We start from the raw sequence: 20,136 nt of genomic DNA, 5'->3' as shown, positions 1-20,136 counted from the left end.
ACAGTTAAAAATACTTTTAGGAAATAGGTAAAAACCTCTCTGAAGATATAAGTCAGTAACATTTATGTGCATGTAACTTACTTTTAGGAACTGTAAAAATAAAGGGGAACAAAATACGCTATGTAGAGAAGGGTCAAATGACCAAAAAAAATCTATATATAAACATGCTCTGGAAAATACTATATAGAGGAAAAATAAAAATATCCCTAAATATATGGAAAGCAAAACCAAATTTAAAATATTAGGGAAAAAATCACATTTTTCAGCGAGCTTATTTTATAGTCTCAAATATCAATACACAATATATCAATAGTTATGCATCCTTCATCCAAACTTCTATTGCTATCTAATTTATTTATGTGTAAAAGCAACAAATTGTTTCCATATATCCCAGTATTCATATATACCCATTCATGCATTTTTTGAAAATATTTATATTTTAGACAATAATATGTAACCTGAGAATGGAGTGAAAAGTGGAAGTAAAAGTTTAATAAAGGCTTCATTTTACCTGAGTGGAACTCAGGAGTTATTTCCAAATATTCATTAATTTAAATAACTAGAGATGTGTAAAAAAAAAAAAAAAAAAAAAGACTTTCCAAATTTTGAATAAAACCATCAGAACTGTTGAAAATAGTATTCATAACCATCAAATCATTCAAGGAAGTTAAAATAACTAAATTTAATATAGTACAATATCAAAAAGTAGAAAACATAAAATGAGAAAAAACAAATATTGATTTAGTTAGTCACTGAATGTAAATAGCTTGATCTTCTCTTAAAAAGTACTCATTCTCATATTTAATTAAAAACAAAACCCACTAGACATTTCTCTCAAAGATGACATACAAGAATAGACCAACAGGCACATGAAAACATGTTTAAAATCATTAATCTTTAGAAAAATGCAAATCAGAACCACAATGTGGGAACTTCACAGCCATTAGAATGGCTATAATAAAAAAAATAATAACAAGAGTTGAAAAAGTGTGGAGAAATTGAAACCCTTGCACACTGCTGGTGGGCATGTAAGGTGGTTCATCCACCTTAGAAAACAGTGTGGTAGTTCCTCCAAAAATTGATTACGGATTTGCCATTTGACTCAAGCATCCCACTCCAGGGAAGGTATGTAAGAGAAATGAAAACACACGTTTGCACAAAAACTTGTACATGAATGTTCACAACAGCATTATTCATAACAATTAAAAAGTGGAAATAACCCAAATGCTCATCAAGTGATGGATAAATGAAAAACTGTGACATATACATACAGTGAAATATTGTTAAAACACAAAAAAGAAAAAGGAGAAAATACAAAAAGGATAAAAAGAATTGCAGCACTTCTAAAAGATGGTATAATGTGTATGAACCTGAAAACGTTATGCTAAATGAAAGCAAGCCAGGACAAATGGTCACATATTTTAAGTCCATTTATAAGAAATGTGCAGAATAGTAAACCTACTGAGAAAGAAAGTAGATTAGTAATTGCCTAGGGCTAGGGGCAAAGGATGAGATTATTGGAAGGTGATGACAAACTGGTACAGGATTTTGTGTTGCACTGATAGAATTGTTCCGGAACTATGGTGGTGGTTGCACAACTCTGCAAATATACTAAAAACCACTAAACTTGTACTTTATATGAGTTATTTTAAGGTAAATAAATTATAATATTTTTCAAGTAGGCTTCATGCCCAATTAGGAGCCCAAGGGTGGAGGTTGAACTCACAACCCTGAGATCAAGACCTGAGCTGAGCTGAGATCAAGGGTCAAATGCTTAACTGGCTGAGCCACCTAAATGCCCCAAAGTATATGAATTACATCTCAATACAGATGTTACCAAAAAATATTAAAAAGCTATGAACTACTTTGAAAAAGTACAACTAAGTTGAAAAGACAGAAAAATGCTGAGCAAAGTTTAGCTGGAAAAATAAAGGAAAAGTGAGCAAATTAACTTTGGGTAAAGATAACTAAGGAAAAATGTTATTAAGTGAAATAAGGCCATTTGAAATTAATTAAGCAGGTAAAAACCACTATGAAGATATAAAATTCAGTAACATTTATGTGCCTGTTACATAGTATTAAAATTAATGAAGCAAAAATTAACAGAAATATGAAAAAATGTTAACAATACCAGAGAAAAATAAATGGAAAAAAGTATGGTACATTATAGAAAAGTAAAAATAATTAGATTTGAATAATGGACTACAGAATGAATTTTTGGAGTATGTGTCCAATGTAGCAAAAAAAGAATCCTAATAAAAACCTTATATCATAAATTGTACAGACTATCTTCTCTAACAATAGTGAAAAAAACTATCAATAAAATTGTAAAAAGTAACAATTTCAAAAATTAAAAATTACTGTGATAATTATTTCCAAAGACATTTCTGTTCTAAACCCTAAAAAAATATTTGTTTACTTCCAAAATCTACATTACTTCTTCAAAGAAAATCATTTTTAATGGCTCCCGCCTTTTTCTCCTAGTATCTGTTGTTGCTCTCAGTCTAATTCATATGATTATTAGCTTACATAATATATGTTTTTGTTTTCTAATCGACTTTGACATGTAAATTCCTCAAGGACAGAGACATTGCAATAAATTTCTTTATTATCATTACCTTTAAATATCTTCCTGAACATAGAAAGTTCCCCAGTAAATGTTTGCTAATTGATTTCATCACATAGTTGGGAAAGATGGTAGACTAGAAATTAAGGGACAAGACTCTTGACCACTGTCAAAAAGGTTTAATGATTCTTAGCATGCCACTTTACCTCACTGGATTTTAATATCCTCCTTCATTAGAAGAGGTAGTTTTAAAATATGTCTAAGATTCCTTCCAGTCCTAAAATTGTATAATTTAACCAATATGGAAGGAAAAGGAATCCCTGGGCACACTAGAAAATTTCCCTCCATGTGCAGTAACACTGGTTTCTTTGAATGTCAAGGTCTCGAACAGATTGTGCATTGTTGGGAAGAGAGTCACCCTCAATTACTCATCAGTGACGGAATTCTTTGTGGTTTACTCTCAATAACCCAGTGTTTCCTCACTACCACCCACCCAGGTCCAGGGGGGATATACATGTGTCTGAGTATGTGTGTATATTTGCCTCTCTGACAACATTCCAAGACTAATATAAACACCTTCTAAATTACCCATTACTCCATGTCACTTCTCTCTTCCATTAGAAAGAAGTAGCCTATATTTATGTTTGAAGTTCTAACACTCTACTCTTTCCATCAGCCCCTCTCTTTCTTAAAGACTGATTTCTTCATCTCTCATATGTCGCCCACACTTCACATATTTCTTTAAATTTAGGTATTGGCATAAGCATGCTATACTTATTTATTATAATATCAGATATTATAAACATATTTAATATAATTGTAATTTGATATAATTAGCTATTGTTTAGTATTTAATATAGTTAATACAGCATAGCCAATAAAATTATATGTAATTAATATTATTGCATGAATAAAAAAATGACTAAAGAATATATTCCAAGAGATGAACAGTGAGGGGAGATTATGTATGATTTTTATATTTTTCTCTTTATGTTTCTATTTTTCTAGTTTTATGGATTGTAAACATAATAATTATATATTCACACACCCACACATGCCCCTCAGTTACTGGAATCAAAATCAAAGAAATGTGCACACAACTCTTATTACTCTGCATTTTACTTTAAGAGAAAGTTTCTGGTGATGCATAAAAAAGTTGAGATAAATACATACGAACTTACATTAAAAATAAATATAAATGACTTCAAGTTGTTGACATTAACCCTTGAGTCAATAATAACTTTGAACCACTGAGAGCTGTAATATGTTCATTTTAAGCAATGCATATTTATTAAAGCAAGAAAATAGAGTGGTATACTTGAAAAAAGATTTTCAATTATCATAGGCAAAATTTAAAAAATCACAGTTGAATGAAAACTCAATTAGTCAGAACATATCCTCTAAATATCCATTAGTCAGGCAAGTTTCATTTTCCAGGGCCTTGTACAGAAGCTTTTTTAAATATATATATGAAAACCCATAAACAAGGCTAATCATTCACATTCATAAATACTAAAGTCCATTCCTAGATTAAAACATAATCTAAATTTATACTCTTACCAAGATTTTATGTGATCATTACATCCCTTCCCTCTGTTGCTGGACTTAAGTGAACCCATCCAATAAAACCTATTTTACTGGGTGTGCTTCCATAAAACATTCACATTTTATCATATAGTAAAGTTAGAATTTATGCTAAATACTTCACTATTTCCCTAAAGATAAGTCCAAGTGAATCAAATATTAAATGATGTCGCAAAGCACATTATTGTAAAACTCAGTTCCTCTAAACATGTTAATAATTTCTAATGTTGATAAGTAAATGGCTGTGATGTTTTTCTTTTTAATACGTCAGTCCCACTGAGGCCAACGGCCTGATTCTCTCTCATCCCTGTCAGTCCCTATTAGATACAGAGAGATGCCCACTGTGATTATGAGATGGGATTCCTTTCCTATTCAGATACAAAGGCGTCTATTACTCTATCTTAAAGTTATTGAATTTATCTTTGAATGTTTGATAAGACAGCGATGGACATTCATTAATAAGGCACTATCATAGCATGCTTGTTTTAATTCCTCAACTCTTCAATCAAACTCAAGCATCTGAAGGAAAAAGGTTCTCAAGTACATTAAAACATTTTTCTCAGACTTAAAATTCTTGTTTCTAAGCTTTAATTTATTTCCTCCAAGGCTTGGGTGGCAGTAAGGAAGATAGAGTATGTTCTTGTGTTGCTGTAACAAATTATCACCCACTTAGCAGCTTAAAATAACACCCATTTATTAGCTCACAGTTTGGTAGGTCAGCAATGCAGGTGGGTGCAACTGGGTTCTATCCTCAGGGTCTCACAAGGTGAAAATCAAGGTGTCACCAAGATAGGTTCTTATCTGGAGACTCTGGAAAAATATTTGTTTCCCAGCTCATTAAAGTTATTGGCAGAATTCAATTCCTTGCGGGTGTCAGACTGGGGGCCCCTCTCCTAGCTGGCCATCAGCTGGGGTGAAGAGTGGAATTGGGGGCACTCTTAGCTCCTAAAGCCTACTTGTATTCACAGCATGTGGCCCTTACATCCCCAAACCAATAAGAGAGCACAGAATCTCTGACTTTTCCTCTACCTACCAATCAGAAGAAAACTCTCTGCTTTTTAAGCAGGTCTAAAGGATTAGATGAGGTCTACCTGGAAAATCTTATCTCAAGGTCAGCTGTGCTGTATAACAGAACATAATCATGGCAATGATCTCTCATCATATTCACAGGTTCTAGGAAATAGAATACAGAATTTGGAGGAGCATTTTTAGTCATGGAATTGGAAAAGTTAAGATTAGGGCATAAGCAGGTTCCAAATGTTAGATTCCATAATCCTAGAAGGAGATCAAATGTCTCTTACCGGGGAACGGCATTTGAGAGCACAGTCTAATTCTACTTCCATATTCACATTAGGGAAAGGGTGTCGGACCTTAAGATTTTTTTTTCCAATTTCTATGACCTTGGGGCATTGCCCAGAGCCTCTCTTCATGTAGATGAGTCATAACACTTTTAGCATCTGACAGTTATTCTTCAAAAGTGTCCTCTTCCAAAAGTGCCCCTATTATTTTATACTGTCTGATTTGTAAAATACATGTATCTAACTGGACATTCTGTTTCATTTGTGTGTGTGTTGGGCGTGGGTGGTGGTATAATTGCTCTTCACTTCCTAGAACTCTGTAAAATGACTGTCTACTAAAGAGCACTATTGCATCCTGCTACAGGGTGAAAAATAGGAACAAATTCTTTGTTCTGAGCTCCTCTTCTCAATTTTTGCATCCTTGGTACAGAAAGCCAAAAGATCCACTTTGAGGCTGTTCTTATGGAAGGTTGCTATTTTTTTGTTTTGCTCCCAAGAAGTCAGAACAAGTCATGCTTTTTCTGGTTAACCCCAAGCTGTTCCTACCTGAACACAACATTCATGGTTGTGTTGATAGAGAAGTCAGATGCGGAGATTGAGTTAGGGCGAGCATGGTGGGGGTGGGGGGGCACGTGCTGAAGGGCTGCTTTTTCCCCACTGAGGACAAGAAAGAGACAGACGGACACCTGCAATTTGTTACTAATAACTGGGCATAAAGAAAACACTGTGATTGTCATGTTCGGAGCCTCCAGTGTTTTAAGATGAGTGGTGTGCTGCTTCAGGGCATTTATGTTTAAAAAGCTCAGCAGAGCAAGAAAAGATAAGGAAACACATAAAGATTAATTCTGAAGTTCTTGTTAAAACCAAATGCTTTAATCCTGGAAAAGAGTGGGGGGAAATCTCCAGATCTAGTACATTCAGCCGAGCTCATCTTCAAAATTATCAGGAGGCTGATGTACATGTGGCAGGGATGCAGTATGTGTTTAAAATAATTTCTTTTTCTCTGAGTCAGGTTTTAATACATAGACTCGTCCGCTGTGTCTGTTGCACACCAACAGACCTTTATTTGGAACTGACCGCTATAACAATTTTGAGGTTAACTTGATGAATCAAAAGAACCACATAGGGATAAAATTGTTACAAAAAATGGGGGGAGGGAGAATTTATTCCCTGGCATTCACATTTTTTTCATGTGATTAGCTGTAAATGGCAAAAGTTGAACATGAAGCAAGAATGTTGATATGTCTTCCTGAAGATACGCTCAATCAAGACCACTAAATAAGACTTCTTGCACATCATTTTTAAATAATAAACATTCATTGCCAGTATTTTATAAATTCATTATGTTTTTCAGTCATTACTTCTTCAACTGGGGAATAAGTTACTAGAGCACAGGTGATGTCTATTTTTTATTCACCATTTTAAACTAAACAGTATATACTTATTGTATATTTCTTGATTAACTGAGCTAACTGACTCATGAAGGGAGAGAGGAAAAGAAGAGGGATGAAGGGAGAGAAGGAAGGGACAAGAAAAAAAATGAAAAAACAAAGGAAGGAAAGACAGACATAGGACATGTTTGGGGATTTACTATAGGTCACAAAGTAAATGAAGAAAGCAAACATTGATGGATCTCTGATTATGTGCACACACCTTTTATCACAGGAATCTGATAACAATGCTTTGATCTACAATCCACCAACCTTTGGGGAGCCAACCTCCCAAGTAAGTGAGTTTCAGAGTTGTGCCTTGTGTCAGGGTCTCAGTTGTTACGTTTGGGAGCAAAGTCTGGAAAGATTTGCCTGAAGTAACTATATGCAATTATTAAACAGAAAGCCTCAGATAGTGGCCACAGTAGGACAGTGAAAGGTAGACAATATGGGGGGCCTTTCTGATTTAAACAATAATTAAACATGACCTGAGAGAAATATGTTAAAGAAAAAACTTATTTCTTTATGGCAGCTCAAGGCCAGTGATCCCCAAAGCAGAGACTCTGATAAATGGCCTTATAATGTTTGCATTTGGGCTTTCATTTAGATGCCCAGCTACACAAAGAGCTATATGTTTACCTCATGCTCAAGGAGTCTCTTGAGAGGGACACAGAAACCCAGGTCTGCCCCTGTTGTCAGCAAGTCCTAGAAGAGATAGCCACTCAAGAACTCGTACCCATAATATGCTCCCCTTCATTGACATTTTGTAGATATCTGCCCCAAATTTCAGTGAAAAAGGAAGAGAGTTGAGATAATTATCTGGAAGTTGTGAAAGAGACATTCAGAATACATTTAGAGAAGATCTAGAAGTAACGAAATTGATTCACATTTTTTCCAGGACTAACAAGACTTTGCTCAGGTCCACAGTAGCAAAGTAGTGTTAAGTACACTGTCACTCATCTTCCTTGCACCCATTGCATAGACACCACTGCTTACACTGAGCACTCTTCCCAAGTGAGAGAGAAGCAGCTCTAAGTCTTTAAAAAAAAATACTCCTGGGTATTTTCCACTCTGGGTTGATCCACAAATGAAAACCTACCTGCCATCAGTTGAGAAAATCATAATTTCAGAATTCTTCATTGGGGGTGTGTGGGTGGTTCAGTCTGGTTAAACTTCTGACTTTGGTTCAGGTCATGATCTCACGGTTTGTAAGTTAGAGCCCCACATAGGGCTCTGTGCTGGGAGCTCAGAGCCTGGAGCCTGCATTGGATTCTTGTCTCCCTCTCTCTCTGCCCCTCCCCTGCCCATGTTCCCTCTCTCTCTCTCTCTCTCTCTCTCTCTCAAAAATGAATAAATATTAAAAACATATTCTTCATTGGTCTTCCCTGAGCTGCACACATACCCCATGTTAAACACATTATTTTCTGACAGCTGACAAGAGTAAAGTAGTTAAGAATCTCTACATGTAGTTTGGATTTTACCCCATTTTGTGTTTCATGTTCTCTCATTTTGAACCACAATACATTCTCTCCATCTTCTAATGGCTCCATGTTAATTGGGGAGTTGGTGAAATAAGTTCATCAAGGAATGGGGTGGTTTACTAAGATTTACTATAAAAAAAACCAAAAAGGCTGTTGATCACTACTTAGGACATTTTATTTGAAAACATAGGAGATGTTCTCTGGCATGAAAAGTGAGTAATTTAACATCTATATTTCTCAATGGATATTCACTGAGGCAAAGTGCATACCAACTAATGGAAAGGATCTTTCTAGAGATAAGAAACATCAACATGAAAATTATACAACTTCATTTTGACCTCAAACCACATAAATGAAAGGCTCATAAACATCCTCCCTGTCATAGCCAATGTGCAAAGAGTATCCAACTCAGTAATTACACCTTAGAAATGTCCAACCATGAGCCAAAAGAATGAACTACCAAAACCTTCAAAACCTTAAGCTGAACACCACTGCAGCTAGAGTCTTCCTCTAAAGAAGGAATTGCCTCTATGAACACACTGCAGACTCTACGTCCTTGACTGCCTTTACTCTTAACCTCTTACATATTAAAACCTTATGTTTAATTAGATGCAGAGAGTTAAAAGGAAAGCAACTTTTAGTTAATATTAAATCATATCCAACACACTTGTTGTTTAATATGTTTAAAGTTCTGGACCACTAGTGGATGAAATCTTGTTACTAGATCTGTACCATTGGAAAATTAGAGTGGAGCACCCATTGGACTTGAAGATTTACATGTGTCCCATATTGGCTGGTAACTTTCTTACTGACGGACCCTGAGGAAATCACTGAATCTCTCTAAGTTCCATTTTAAAAAAATCCTAAATAAGGTTTACTATGTTTCCTGGATTCTACTAGGTCCTGGGATAAAAAATATGAATAAAAAATGATCTCTTTCACAGGTCTAAGGAGGAAACAGAGATAAAAAAAAAACAAAGTTTTTCTAGTGCATGTGGTAGAGATAGGAACTATTTTTCCAAAGAGTTTGTTTTATATAAGTATGTTTTGTGAATTACTAAATAAAATATGTATTTGTATGACCCACTAAATTGAGTGCCTACTGCATGTAGATAGTATCACACAACATATATGCTATCGAATATTATTAAACTATGATTATGTACTTAAAGATGACTAGATTGGACTTCTGGGAAGTTAAATAATTTGTCCAAGATGATAGTTCCTACAAAACTGCAGAAATAGGGTTTGAACCTAGATCTGACAGAATGCATAGCCTGGTCCATTGCCAATATACTATCGTGTCCTTTATGTGCTTCTAGTAATAACAAAGTAGTAGTTTTCTCCAGGGATATGTGTCATGTCTCAAGTCCCTGCAAAGCCCTTCATTGTGATGGCGATTTCTAGTAACTAATTCCATCCCTGGCTTCTGTAGCATCTGATTGAGAGAATATGGTAAGACAACTGAAACTATACCAGTAAGCAATTCCCTACTCACCCAGAGCAGAGCTTAGTTTGTGGCCAATTAAAACAGTCTGGCCTAGAGTCACTAAAAAGACCATAATCTAGGGTTGTGTATAGCACAGAAGTCAGTCTAGTCACACCTCCTTTCCCTCGTCCTCTGGGTCAGAGGTGATTTGGACTATCAAAGGATTAGTACTTGTTACTTTCCATTTATGTGATAGTTCACTCATGAACATTTGGGACATGGTTTTTAGTGAACTAAGAAACCATTTTTTTATATATATAGAGAGAGAGACAATCCAGAGACAAAAGAAAGCAGGAATTCAAACCAGAACAAAAAGGAGCCCAAAATTCAGTCTCTGAAAAAATGTCACTTGCCAAAGCTGGAAAGGGCAGAAGTAATGAGAGATTAAGAACCAAGAAATAATAAGTGAAATCCAGAATGACCTGGTAACCCCTCCTTAAATAAGAAAGAAATAAGAAATTGTTCTTGCTAAAGAATGAATCACTGAGGAGAGAGGAATAGCAAACACTATTGGTAGTACGTAATTTTTATTTCTTTGCTCATTCAACAATTTTTAAAGCACCTTTCATATTTTAGGCTCCATGGTGGATATGAAATTAAAGATCTAACTTAGTGGAGGAGGAAGGACAGGAGAGCTCTGGGGTTGGTGGGTGATGGTCATTAGCCCAGAGCACCATCAGAATGCACCTGAATTACAGGGCTCTTGAGACTGGACACAGAAGGAAGACATCCTGGAAGAGGGCTTAGCTATTCGAAGGCCTGGAGAATGTGTGAGAGTTATGCCAAACATAGAGTCAAAGATGCTAAAGGCATTTCTGGAGTCCGATGGGCAGTTCAATTAAAAACCAAATGAGAGATTGCAGACCAGTGATACCCAGCCTGTGACATTTAAGGAGCTGTCAACAGTGTGTCACATTGAGGCAAGACGGGTGTGTTTATTCTGCTCAAACTGACTCTCCGTTGGTAGGAACAGCTTCAGAAATAATGGCTATTATAAAGGAGTAAGACAACCACTGACTTCAGAATCACATGGATTCAGATTTAAACCATGACTACACTCCTGACCTATGTAGGCTAATAGTTCGGCTTCCTTGAATCTTAACTGAGTCTTTGGCAGCTTCCTCATGGATATATTGGCAGGATTAAGTGATATAATATAGGATTAAGTGAATATAATGCCTATACAGATTCAGTACCTAATAAGTATTGATATTATAATTATTAATGCACATCAATGAACACTAAACTTGGAATTTGGAGACATTTAATGTGTGATATTAAACAGGTAGTTTAGCCACTCTGAAACTCAGATTGTTAATTTATTAAAAATGAAAACTTTTTCCAGGGTTGAAAGATAGTTTTAGGAATTATATGAGGTAACATCTAAGAAAGCAACCAGCCAGTATCTAGCACAACTTTTACTTAAATTTGAATCTGAAATACCCACATTTAGAAACACATTATTTCATACAAAAATGTGCTTTGATAAATAATAATAGCAAATAATTACTTTAAATGTTTCTCTGGGCTGGGCACCTTTTAGACATGTTACAGAATACTTTCTCATTTAATCCTAAAGATCACCCTTTTATTTTCTTGAGAAGTACAGCTATTCACTCAATGTCTCACAGTACTATTTTTTTCCCTTTTTTTAATGTTTATTATTTTTGAGAGACAGAGAGAGAGCATGAGTGGGGGAGGAGCAGAAAGAGAGGGAGACACAGAAGCTGAAAGTGGGTTCCCGGCTCTGAGCTGTCAGCACAGAGCCTGATGAGGGGCTCAAACTCATGAACCATGAGATCATGATCTGAGCCAAAGTCAGACACTTAACCAACTGAGCCACCCAGGTGCCCCTCTCAGTACTTTTTCACCACCCAAAGACTTCTGAATTTTCAAGGGCTCTTTGCCAAACAATGGTAAAGGGATACAGTAAAGCTTTAGAGCTTAGTCACAAAACTAGAGATAAGTCGGGTATGAAGTCCAAGCCCAGAGAAACAACATCTTCATCCCTCAACCAGCACTGAGGACCACCATGAATTTGAGGAGGCAAGAATGTTCTACCTCTTAGAACCCACAACATAGTTCAGATGTTCAAGAAACATTTGTTTCCATTCATTTCTGTGTTGAATAAATGAAATAAACAACTTTCCTCTTGCTGACTTTGTCTCCTTATCTGTAGACACACTGTCTAAATGCGGCTTGCCTGGGGAGCCAGGCCCTAGAGGAGGATCAACTCATGAAGTAGCCTTCAGGGCTCAGGCAGACCAGTCTCCCCCTCCACCCCAAAAATGACAACAGGGCTGAGACCCTTAGCTGTGGGCACTGCTCCAGGAGGCCAGTGCCACCTGGATTTGTCTCTCCATATGCTTGCTTAGGGATAAGGGCCCAGAACAATCCCCATCCATGAGGGAGTGGAGAGCAAACCTGAAGGAGTCTGGAGTCCAGCAAGGGTCCTACAGGATGAGGCTGGGGGTGTTGGTGGGTGTGGGGGAGCTCTTCTGGTGAACATGGCCTGGGGGGCATTGAGAGGGGTGGGCAGCAGTGCCCCAGAAGGTCAGCTTCTTTAGAGAAGGAAGGGACTCACCCCCGATCACCCCATTTCCTCACCTTTCATTGGGGGTAAAGCCTTCCCTACCAAATCTATGTTCACAGCAGGCACAGGCACGTAGATGTCATTCTGTCCTTCCCCCTCAATGACTCCCCATTAGCACCCAGCACTCAGTTTACACCCAGGTCTACCTGCTGGTGCCTCAGGCCCAGTGCACTCCCAGGCATGGTCCCCCCTACTCACCTGGCTCCTGCTTTGCTGGGACCATCATAGGACACTGGGGCTAGGAAATCAACCCAGGACCTTCCCAGAAGCCATGGGCAGGGATGAACCTGAGAGGATCCTAGACATAGCTTAGTCTCTGGAGACTGGCCCTGAGGCTGTGGCCATGGGTCATACCAGCAAAAAAGGGCCACTGCATGGGAGGTGGGCAGACATGCCTAAAAAAGAAAAGAAAGAACCCCCAACCCTTAAATGAGAAAATTTCTTTATTGTATTTTTTAATGAAATATTCATTTTTATACCCCCAGTAAAAGTACTTTACATCTTCTGAGAAGTCCCTATATCATACCTGGCTCTTTTTAAAACCTAGGAAGGGAGCAGATGAGTGAAGCAGATTGTCCAAGATACAAATCTTTCTACACCCCAACTTACAATGAAGAGACATACTTGGCACATTGTAAGTTATCAGTAAATCCTTTTTAAATAAAATGAGTAACCATGTTTCAGTTATTACAATAGATTGGGAACATAGGTGGCCACGGTTTGACATGGAAATATGCATGTGGGAAGGAGTTGAAAATAAGAAAAAGTAGATTTTGAGATCACAAAATGGCTATGATTCCTAAATAGCATGATCTCTTTTACATATATCCAATGATAAAAAGACAGGCTTGAAGGGACGTTTATGAGTAGTCATACTTTCCCGTCCTTTAATTTTAATGTGTCATGGGAAACCTAGACGTCTTCTACAGAAAACATTATGAGCGAATAATCAGAAATGTTAAAGTCAATAAACCCTAACTTGTTTCAAAGAAAATAAAACTCACTTTAAATGAGATTACATAGAGCAATGAGATTACATAGAGCAATGTCACACACACACATGTGAACACTTGCACACACACACACACCCATAACACAATGCATAAACACACACCCCACTGATACAGTAAAAAAGCTAGTCATCCAGTCTTAAAGAATTAGTACAAGAAATTGAATATAATTGGCCTTCCTTTTATGTACCTGTATCATGGGAAATTTTTGTAAGAAAATTCAGCACAGACAACATACTAAAAAGTCTGTCTGTACTGATGCCCTCTAGTGAAAGGCCGGGCTGCTGTTTGCAGTATTTGTCTTTGTAGATGAACCTCATTCCTGTATTCCTAGAGTTCTGAATATAGTTGGGCTTGGTATACACCGAGTTTCAAGGCACTAAGTGGCCAGTTTATAAGTCTATAATATTCTTATTTTAAAGTGTGTGTGTGTGTGTGTGTGTGTGTGTGTGTGTAATTACCAAACTTTTTCTTTAGTAGGTTGTGCAAAAATCTCATGATACCAGCCCCTACTCGTTCACCCAAAAATCCATTTTCTCCGCCTCCCTCTTAGCAAAGTAAGTACTGAAATAACAAATAATCATCCTCTTTAATGTCATTTCTCTGGCAACAGAAAACTATTTTTGTTATGTCTTGATATATCAGCATTCACAAAAATCTTCTAGGTTGACTATGGTTTTATTTTTATATAAGGCTTAAAAAAACATTAAACGGTCACATAACATAGTTGTCATTTTTACAGCCTTACTCCCAACTCTTAGCTGAGAAAGGTTACTTCTCCTTGATGGATCCTTCAATGAAATATTTATTTTTATACCCCCATGACTTTACCGTGTGCTGCTATGGAAATTACCAGAATATCACATATTTAAATCCTGAGTTTCTTCACAGTGTCAGTGAGAAAGAGATGAAGGACCACCACCAACCAAAAAAAAAAAAGCCCTTCATTTGAAAAGAACCAAAAAGTAATTTTTAAAAATAATAAGAGAAAACATTTTAAATTGTACTAGGCAAATGGATTTATATTTGAAAATGGTACCTTTAAAGTATTCTCTACAAAAATCTTGCTTTAAAAACAATGTTTCATCAATTTTTCTTGACATCCATAATAATGACAAAATATTCTTATAGATTTTCATATGTATTATTTTCCAAAAGGTATAATAAAAGCTGTCAGTTACCCCTCTGCATACTAACAGGAAAGCACAATCCTTTGTTCTGTCTGTGACTACATTTGCACATTATAGAGATACGAAATATTTACAAAGGGAAGGTTAAATCAATACAGCTCTAAAATTTGTACTTCAGTCTTCAGGGATTTATATCATCTTGATTTAATGAAGTACGAGGAGTGAGAATGTTGACACATGGAAAAAAATATTTCGGTTTCCCCTTTATTGTACATACAGAAAGTATTGAAGTAGGATTTGTTGATACCTAAGCAGTAACTAATTATTACACATTTTATGCCTCCACCATCATTTGAGATATCTCATGGTGAAAAGCAGACACCAACTATCAAAAAGAGAAAAAAGGTAAAAAGATACTGTACTTCATTTAATTTAGCTTGTCAAAAAAATCTTTTAAAATATTTTATATTTAAAAATACTATCTAACTCTTACAGTATTAAGATTAGTCCAGACATATACAAAATAAACTATATAGTTATTTATAAGACATTATGCATATTATATACTTCCAATATAATGTATTTATTTTTTCATATACTTATTATTTATGCTTATATATCTCAATAATACATATTAGAACTATGGATATAAATTCCCCTACAGTAGTATAAGACTATGCTCAATAAACAGAACACAAACTCTCCTGTTATTTACACAACTGGCCAATCTCACTGTGTTCCAATAAGAGCTTTCACGAGGATGTGCAAAGATTGGAGGAGAGCAGCAAAGAGCTTTGAAACTGTACTTTTTAAAATAAACAAATGAAATATATTTAGGATAATAACTATTTATAAAAGGGCATAGGGTGTATCAAGGTGAAAGTCTAGGTAAAATTCAGCTTGCTTCTTTTATAGAATTGATTAATATATTTCAAGTTCACATTGCCACATTATTATAAATTTCCTATTCTGTTATATAAACTAGAAAGACTTTAAAATTTTTTAATGTGTTTTTTAGAGAGAGAGAGAGAGAGAGAGAGAGATGTTGGGGGAGGGACAGAGAAAGAGGGAGACACAGAATCTGAAGTGGAGTCCAGGCTCTGAACTGTCAGCACAGAGCCTGATGGGGGCTCAAAATCACGAACCATGAGATGATGACATGAGCTGAAGTCGGATGCTCAACCAACTAAGCCACCCAGGTGCTCCTAAATTAGAAAGATTTTTTTAACAATTAATATCAACTGGAAGATCAGACTGTATTAGAGAGGTTCCAATAGATGAATTAAAAATACCCATTTTAACAAGACCCCATGACTGTAAACACCTGATATAAAAGAGATCAAAGGGGAAAGAACAAAATTTGGTGAACCTATGACTCTGGTTCTGACCATTAACTCCTCTGTGACAGAAGATAAGTTTCTTTATCTCCCTGAACCCCAATTACATTCCTATATGAGATAAATAAACCTGCTTCACTGCTTCCCTCACATGACTATTTTAAAGACCCAAAGATATTATAAACTTGTTTGTAGTGTGTTATGCAATTCAGAAGGGATATAAAAATCCATTTACCTCCATATTATGTATTGCCTAAGTGTCTATTAAACAACTCAAGAGTAATTAACAACTATTTACTTAGGACAGATTCCCCAGCACACACCTGTTAAAAAGCTGAAGCCCACGTCCCCTGGAGTGTGCAGCAGTAGAAAGAGAAAGTGAAAATTAAATTTGAAAAGTGAAGCAAACAAATTTCATTGCAGTAAACCTCACATAATTATTTAATATCCATATTAACTAGAAATGCTTATCTCATATTTTATTATATTTCACATGGGCCTCTTAATTAAGTAATAATGTTATTATGTGTCTTGGCCAATGTTCCCCAGAAAAATAGAGTATTAGACATAGCTTTAAGTGCTAATGTGTGATTAGGGACTGCAGTGCCAGGGAGCAGAAGAGACACAAAGAGAGTGAGGCACATGGACGGAGGTGGAGTTGGTAAGAAACTGTGTTACAAGGTGACTGCTACCTATAAATGCAATTGCTACTTTGATTTCCTAGCCCCTCCTCTAAGAAACCATATAGACTACATCTTAGGACTATTCTTCCAGTGCTCAGAGAAAGGGGAGAGGGAAGTAATTTGCAAGCAGCTTCCACCCATCAAAATTTTTGCTATACCAGGCATTAACTCTTGCTGGCATTCAGAACCCTCCAGTGTCCCACCTTCAATAAACAGGGAAGTCCCAAAGCAGAGGTGAGACTCTGGTCCCATGTGTGTGACATCCGTCAGAGCCCACAACAGCAGCTGATCCACTGACATGCGGGGCTGAGAGGGTCAGAAATGGGCAAAAGAGACGGCCAGCACCCCGCAGACTGAGCTGTTACTACACTCCAGTTTTATTCTCACACACCTTGCTAACTTTGTCCTGCTGAGATTCTCATCTTGTCAGTAGGACACAAAATGATGACGGAGCTGACGATTTCAGCCTATTTCAAGCCTGCCCAAGCTCTGCCTCAATCAAATTAAGCACAAGTTAGAAACAGGCACCTTTAACAGACACAGTCCTATTTACTGGACATGACAGATAAAAGGGAAAACACTATGATAGCTATCCTACCATTATTCCACAAATAATTCCCAGTCTCTGGTGATAAGTTAGAAAAGTCTCATGCTCTTGGTGTTTTCCTCACGTCCATGATACTGATTGCTTAGCACTCTTAAACTAAGACTTGCACATTGCTGAGTGCCTATTAAATTGCTCTGATTATTATTTCAAAAAACATCATGAGGGAGGCATCTGAAATCATCATCTGTGTAATGAGCAAGGTGTAAATCTGAGCATCCAGGCTTAGGCATGACTCAGCCACCTTAGAAACATGTGCTCCTCCCTTTCCAAACTTTTGTCCATTTGGGCATGATGCACTTCACCCTGGTCACTCCACCCTAGTCAATCTTATCATTTAGTGATGTTGGGAAGAGGAAGAGGCTTTCTTCATTAGACAGCTCTTTTATCTTACTTCAGATGACAATATTTGTCAATAATCGAGAATCAAAGTATTTTTCTGGCTAACTTAGGATAACTAGTTAAGAGTAACTTCTGATGCAGTGAATAATTTTTTGTTTTTTTAAATTTATTTTTGAGAGACAGAAAGAGACAGTGTGAGCAGGGAGGGTCATAGAGAGAGGGAGACACAGAATCTGAAGCAGGCTCCAGGCTCTGAGCTGTCAGCACAGAGCCCGATGCGGGGCTCGAACCCATGAACCATGAGATCATGACCTGAGCCGAAGCTGGACGCTTAACCGACTGAGCCACCCAGGTGCCCCTGAATAATTTAAATCAAAACCGGAAATTATTATATAAACAGTGAATACAAATGACCCATGTTTTAAAAATGCATACATATACACATTCGAAAGTAAAGGCAAGTAATCTTGAGTCAAATAAAAAGATAGAACTTCTCAACAAAGAAATAGAAGATATAAACAAAAACCAAATAGAAATATTAGGACTAAAATGGCAATAAACTAAAAAACAAAACAAAATCTCATCAGATGAGCTAAATGGCAGCATGGAGCCAGTAGAGGATAGGGTTGATGAAGATGAAGACAAGCAATAGGAATATCCAACCTCAGTAATAGACAGCAAGTTTGCTATCTTCCAAGTAAAATGGAAAATACTAGTTTTAAGTATGTTATGAGAGGTTAAATATGTATTTTGTAATTTCTAAGGCTACATGGAAAAAACTATACAAAGTTACATAGAGAAAAGTACAATTGATAAATTAAAATGAAATACTAAATAAGTATCCAAATATCCCAACAGAAGGCAGGAAGGGGAATACTGAAGTACAGAAAAAAGAAGCACAAACAGAAAACAAGTTTTTATTTTTTTAATTTTTTTTAAGTTTATTTTTGCCATTTGCAACAATGTAGATGGACCTCAAGAGCATATGCTAGTTGAAAAAATTCAAACTAAGAGAGACAAATACAATATGATTTCATTCATATGTGGAATCTGAAAAATAAAACAAATAAATAAACAAACCAACAAGAAACAGAGCCAGACATGAAAATATAAGGAACAAACTGATTATTTCCAGAAAGAACGGAGATGGGAGGATGGGCAAAATGGTGAAGGGGAGTGAAGACACAGGCTTCCAGTTAAGGAATGAATAAGTCACGGTAATAAAAGGTACAACACAGGCTATATAGTCAATGGTATTGTAATAGTGTTTTACAGTGACAGATGGTAGCTACGCGTGTGGTGAGCACAACATAACATACAGACTTGTTGAATCACTATGTTTTACACATGAAGCTAATGTAACATTGTGTACTAACTATATTTCAATCAATCAAAATTTTAAAAATAAAATAAACTTAAACAAATATGAAATAATTAAAATCATGCAAAGTATGTTCCCTGACCATAATAGATTTAAAAAAAAATTTTAATGTTTAATTCATTTTTAGGGCACCTGGGTGACTCAGTTGGTTAAGTGTCTGGGTTCTGGCTCAGGTCTTGATCTCATGGTTCATGGGTTTGAGCCCCACATCGGGCTCTGTGCTTACAGCTAGCTCAGAGCCTAGAGTCTGTTTCAGATTCTGTGTCTCCCTCTCTCTCTGACCCTACCCTGATCATGCTGTCTCTCTCTGTCTTTCAAAAAAAAAATTAAAAAAACATTTAATTCATTTTTGAGAGAGACAGAAAGCAAGTAGAGGAAGGGCGGAGAGAGGGGAGATACAGAATCTGAAGGAGGCTCTAGATACAGAATCCGAAGGAGCTGTCAGTCCAGGGCCTGACACAGGGCTCAAACCCACAAACTGTGAGATCATGATCTGAGCTGAAGTATAATAGATTTTTAATAGTAGAAAAATCTCTCACATACTTGGAATTTAAACAACATAAATTCTAAATAATACATGAATCAAACAAAGATTCTGAGGGAGATTAGAAAACATTTGAATTAAAAATGAAAATACAGCATAATAAAATAGTGAGATACTGCCTGCACACCTGATGGCTCAGTTGGGTAAGCGTCCAACTTCGACTCGGCTCATGATCTCATGGTTCGTGGGTTCGAGCCCCACGTTGGGCTCTATGCTGACAGCTCAGAGCCTGGACTCTGCTTCACATTCTGTGTCTCCTTCTCTCTCCATCCCTCCCCTGCTTGCACTGTCTCCTTCTCTCTCCATCCCTCCCCTGCTTGCACTCTGTCTCCTTCTCTCTCCATCCCTCCCCTGCTTGCACTCTGTCTCTCTCCCTCAAAAATAAAAAACATTAAAAACATGAAAGGAGCCTAAATGTCCATCACCTGACAAATGGATCAAGAAGATGTGGTATATATTCACGATGAGTACTACATGGCAATGAGAGGGAATGACATATGGCCCTTTGTAGGAAAGTGGATGGACCTTGAGGGTGTCATGCTGAGTGAAGTAAGCCAGGCAGAGAAGGACAGAAACCATATGTTTGCACTCATAGGTCTAGCAGGAAAACAAGAGAGACCTAATGGAGAACCAGGGGGAGCGGAGGAGGGAGAGAGAGTTGGGG

The sequence above is a fragment of the Suricata suricatta genome, chromosome 13 (assembly GCF_006229205.1).
Source record: "Suricata suricatta isolate VVHF042 chromosome 13, meerkat_22Aug2017_6uvM2_HiC, whole genome shotgun sequence".
Lineage (NCBI taxonomy): Eukaryota > Metazoa > Chordata > Mammalia > Carnivora > Herpestidae > Suricata > Suricata suricatta.
Note: the sequence above shows the minus strand (reverse complement) of the source record.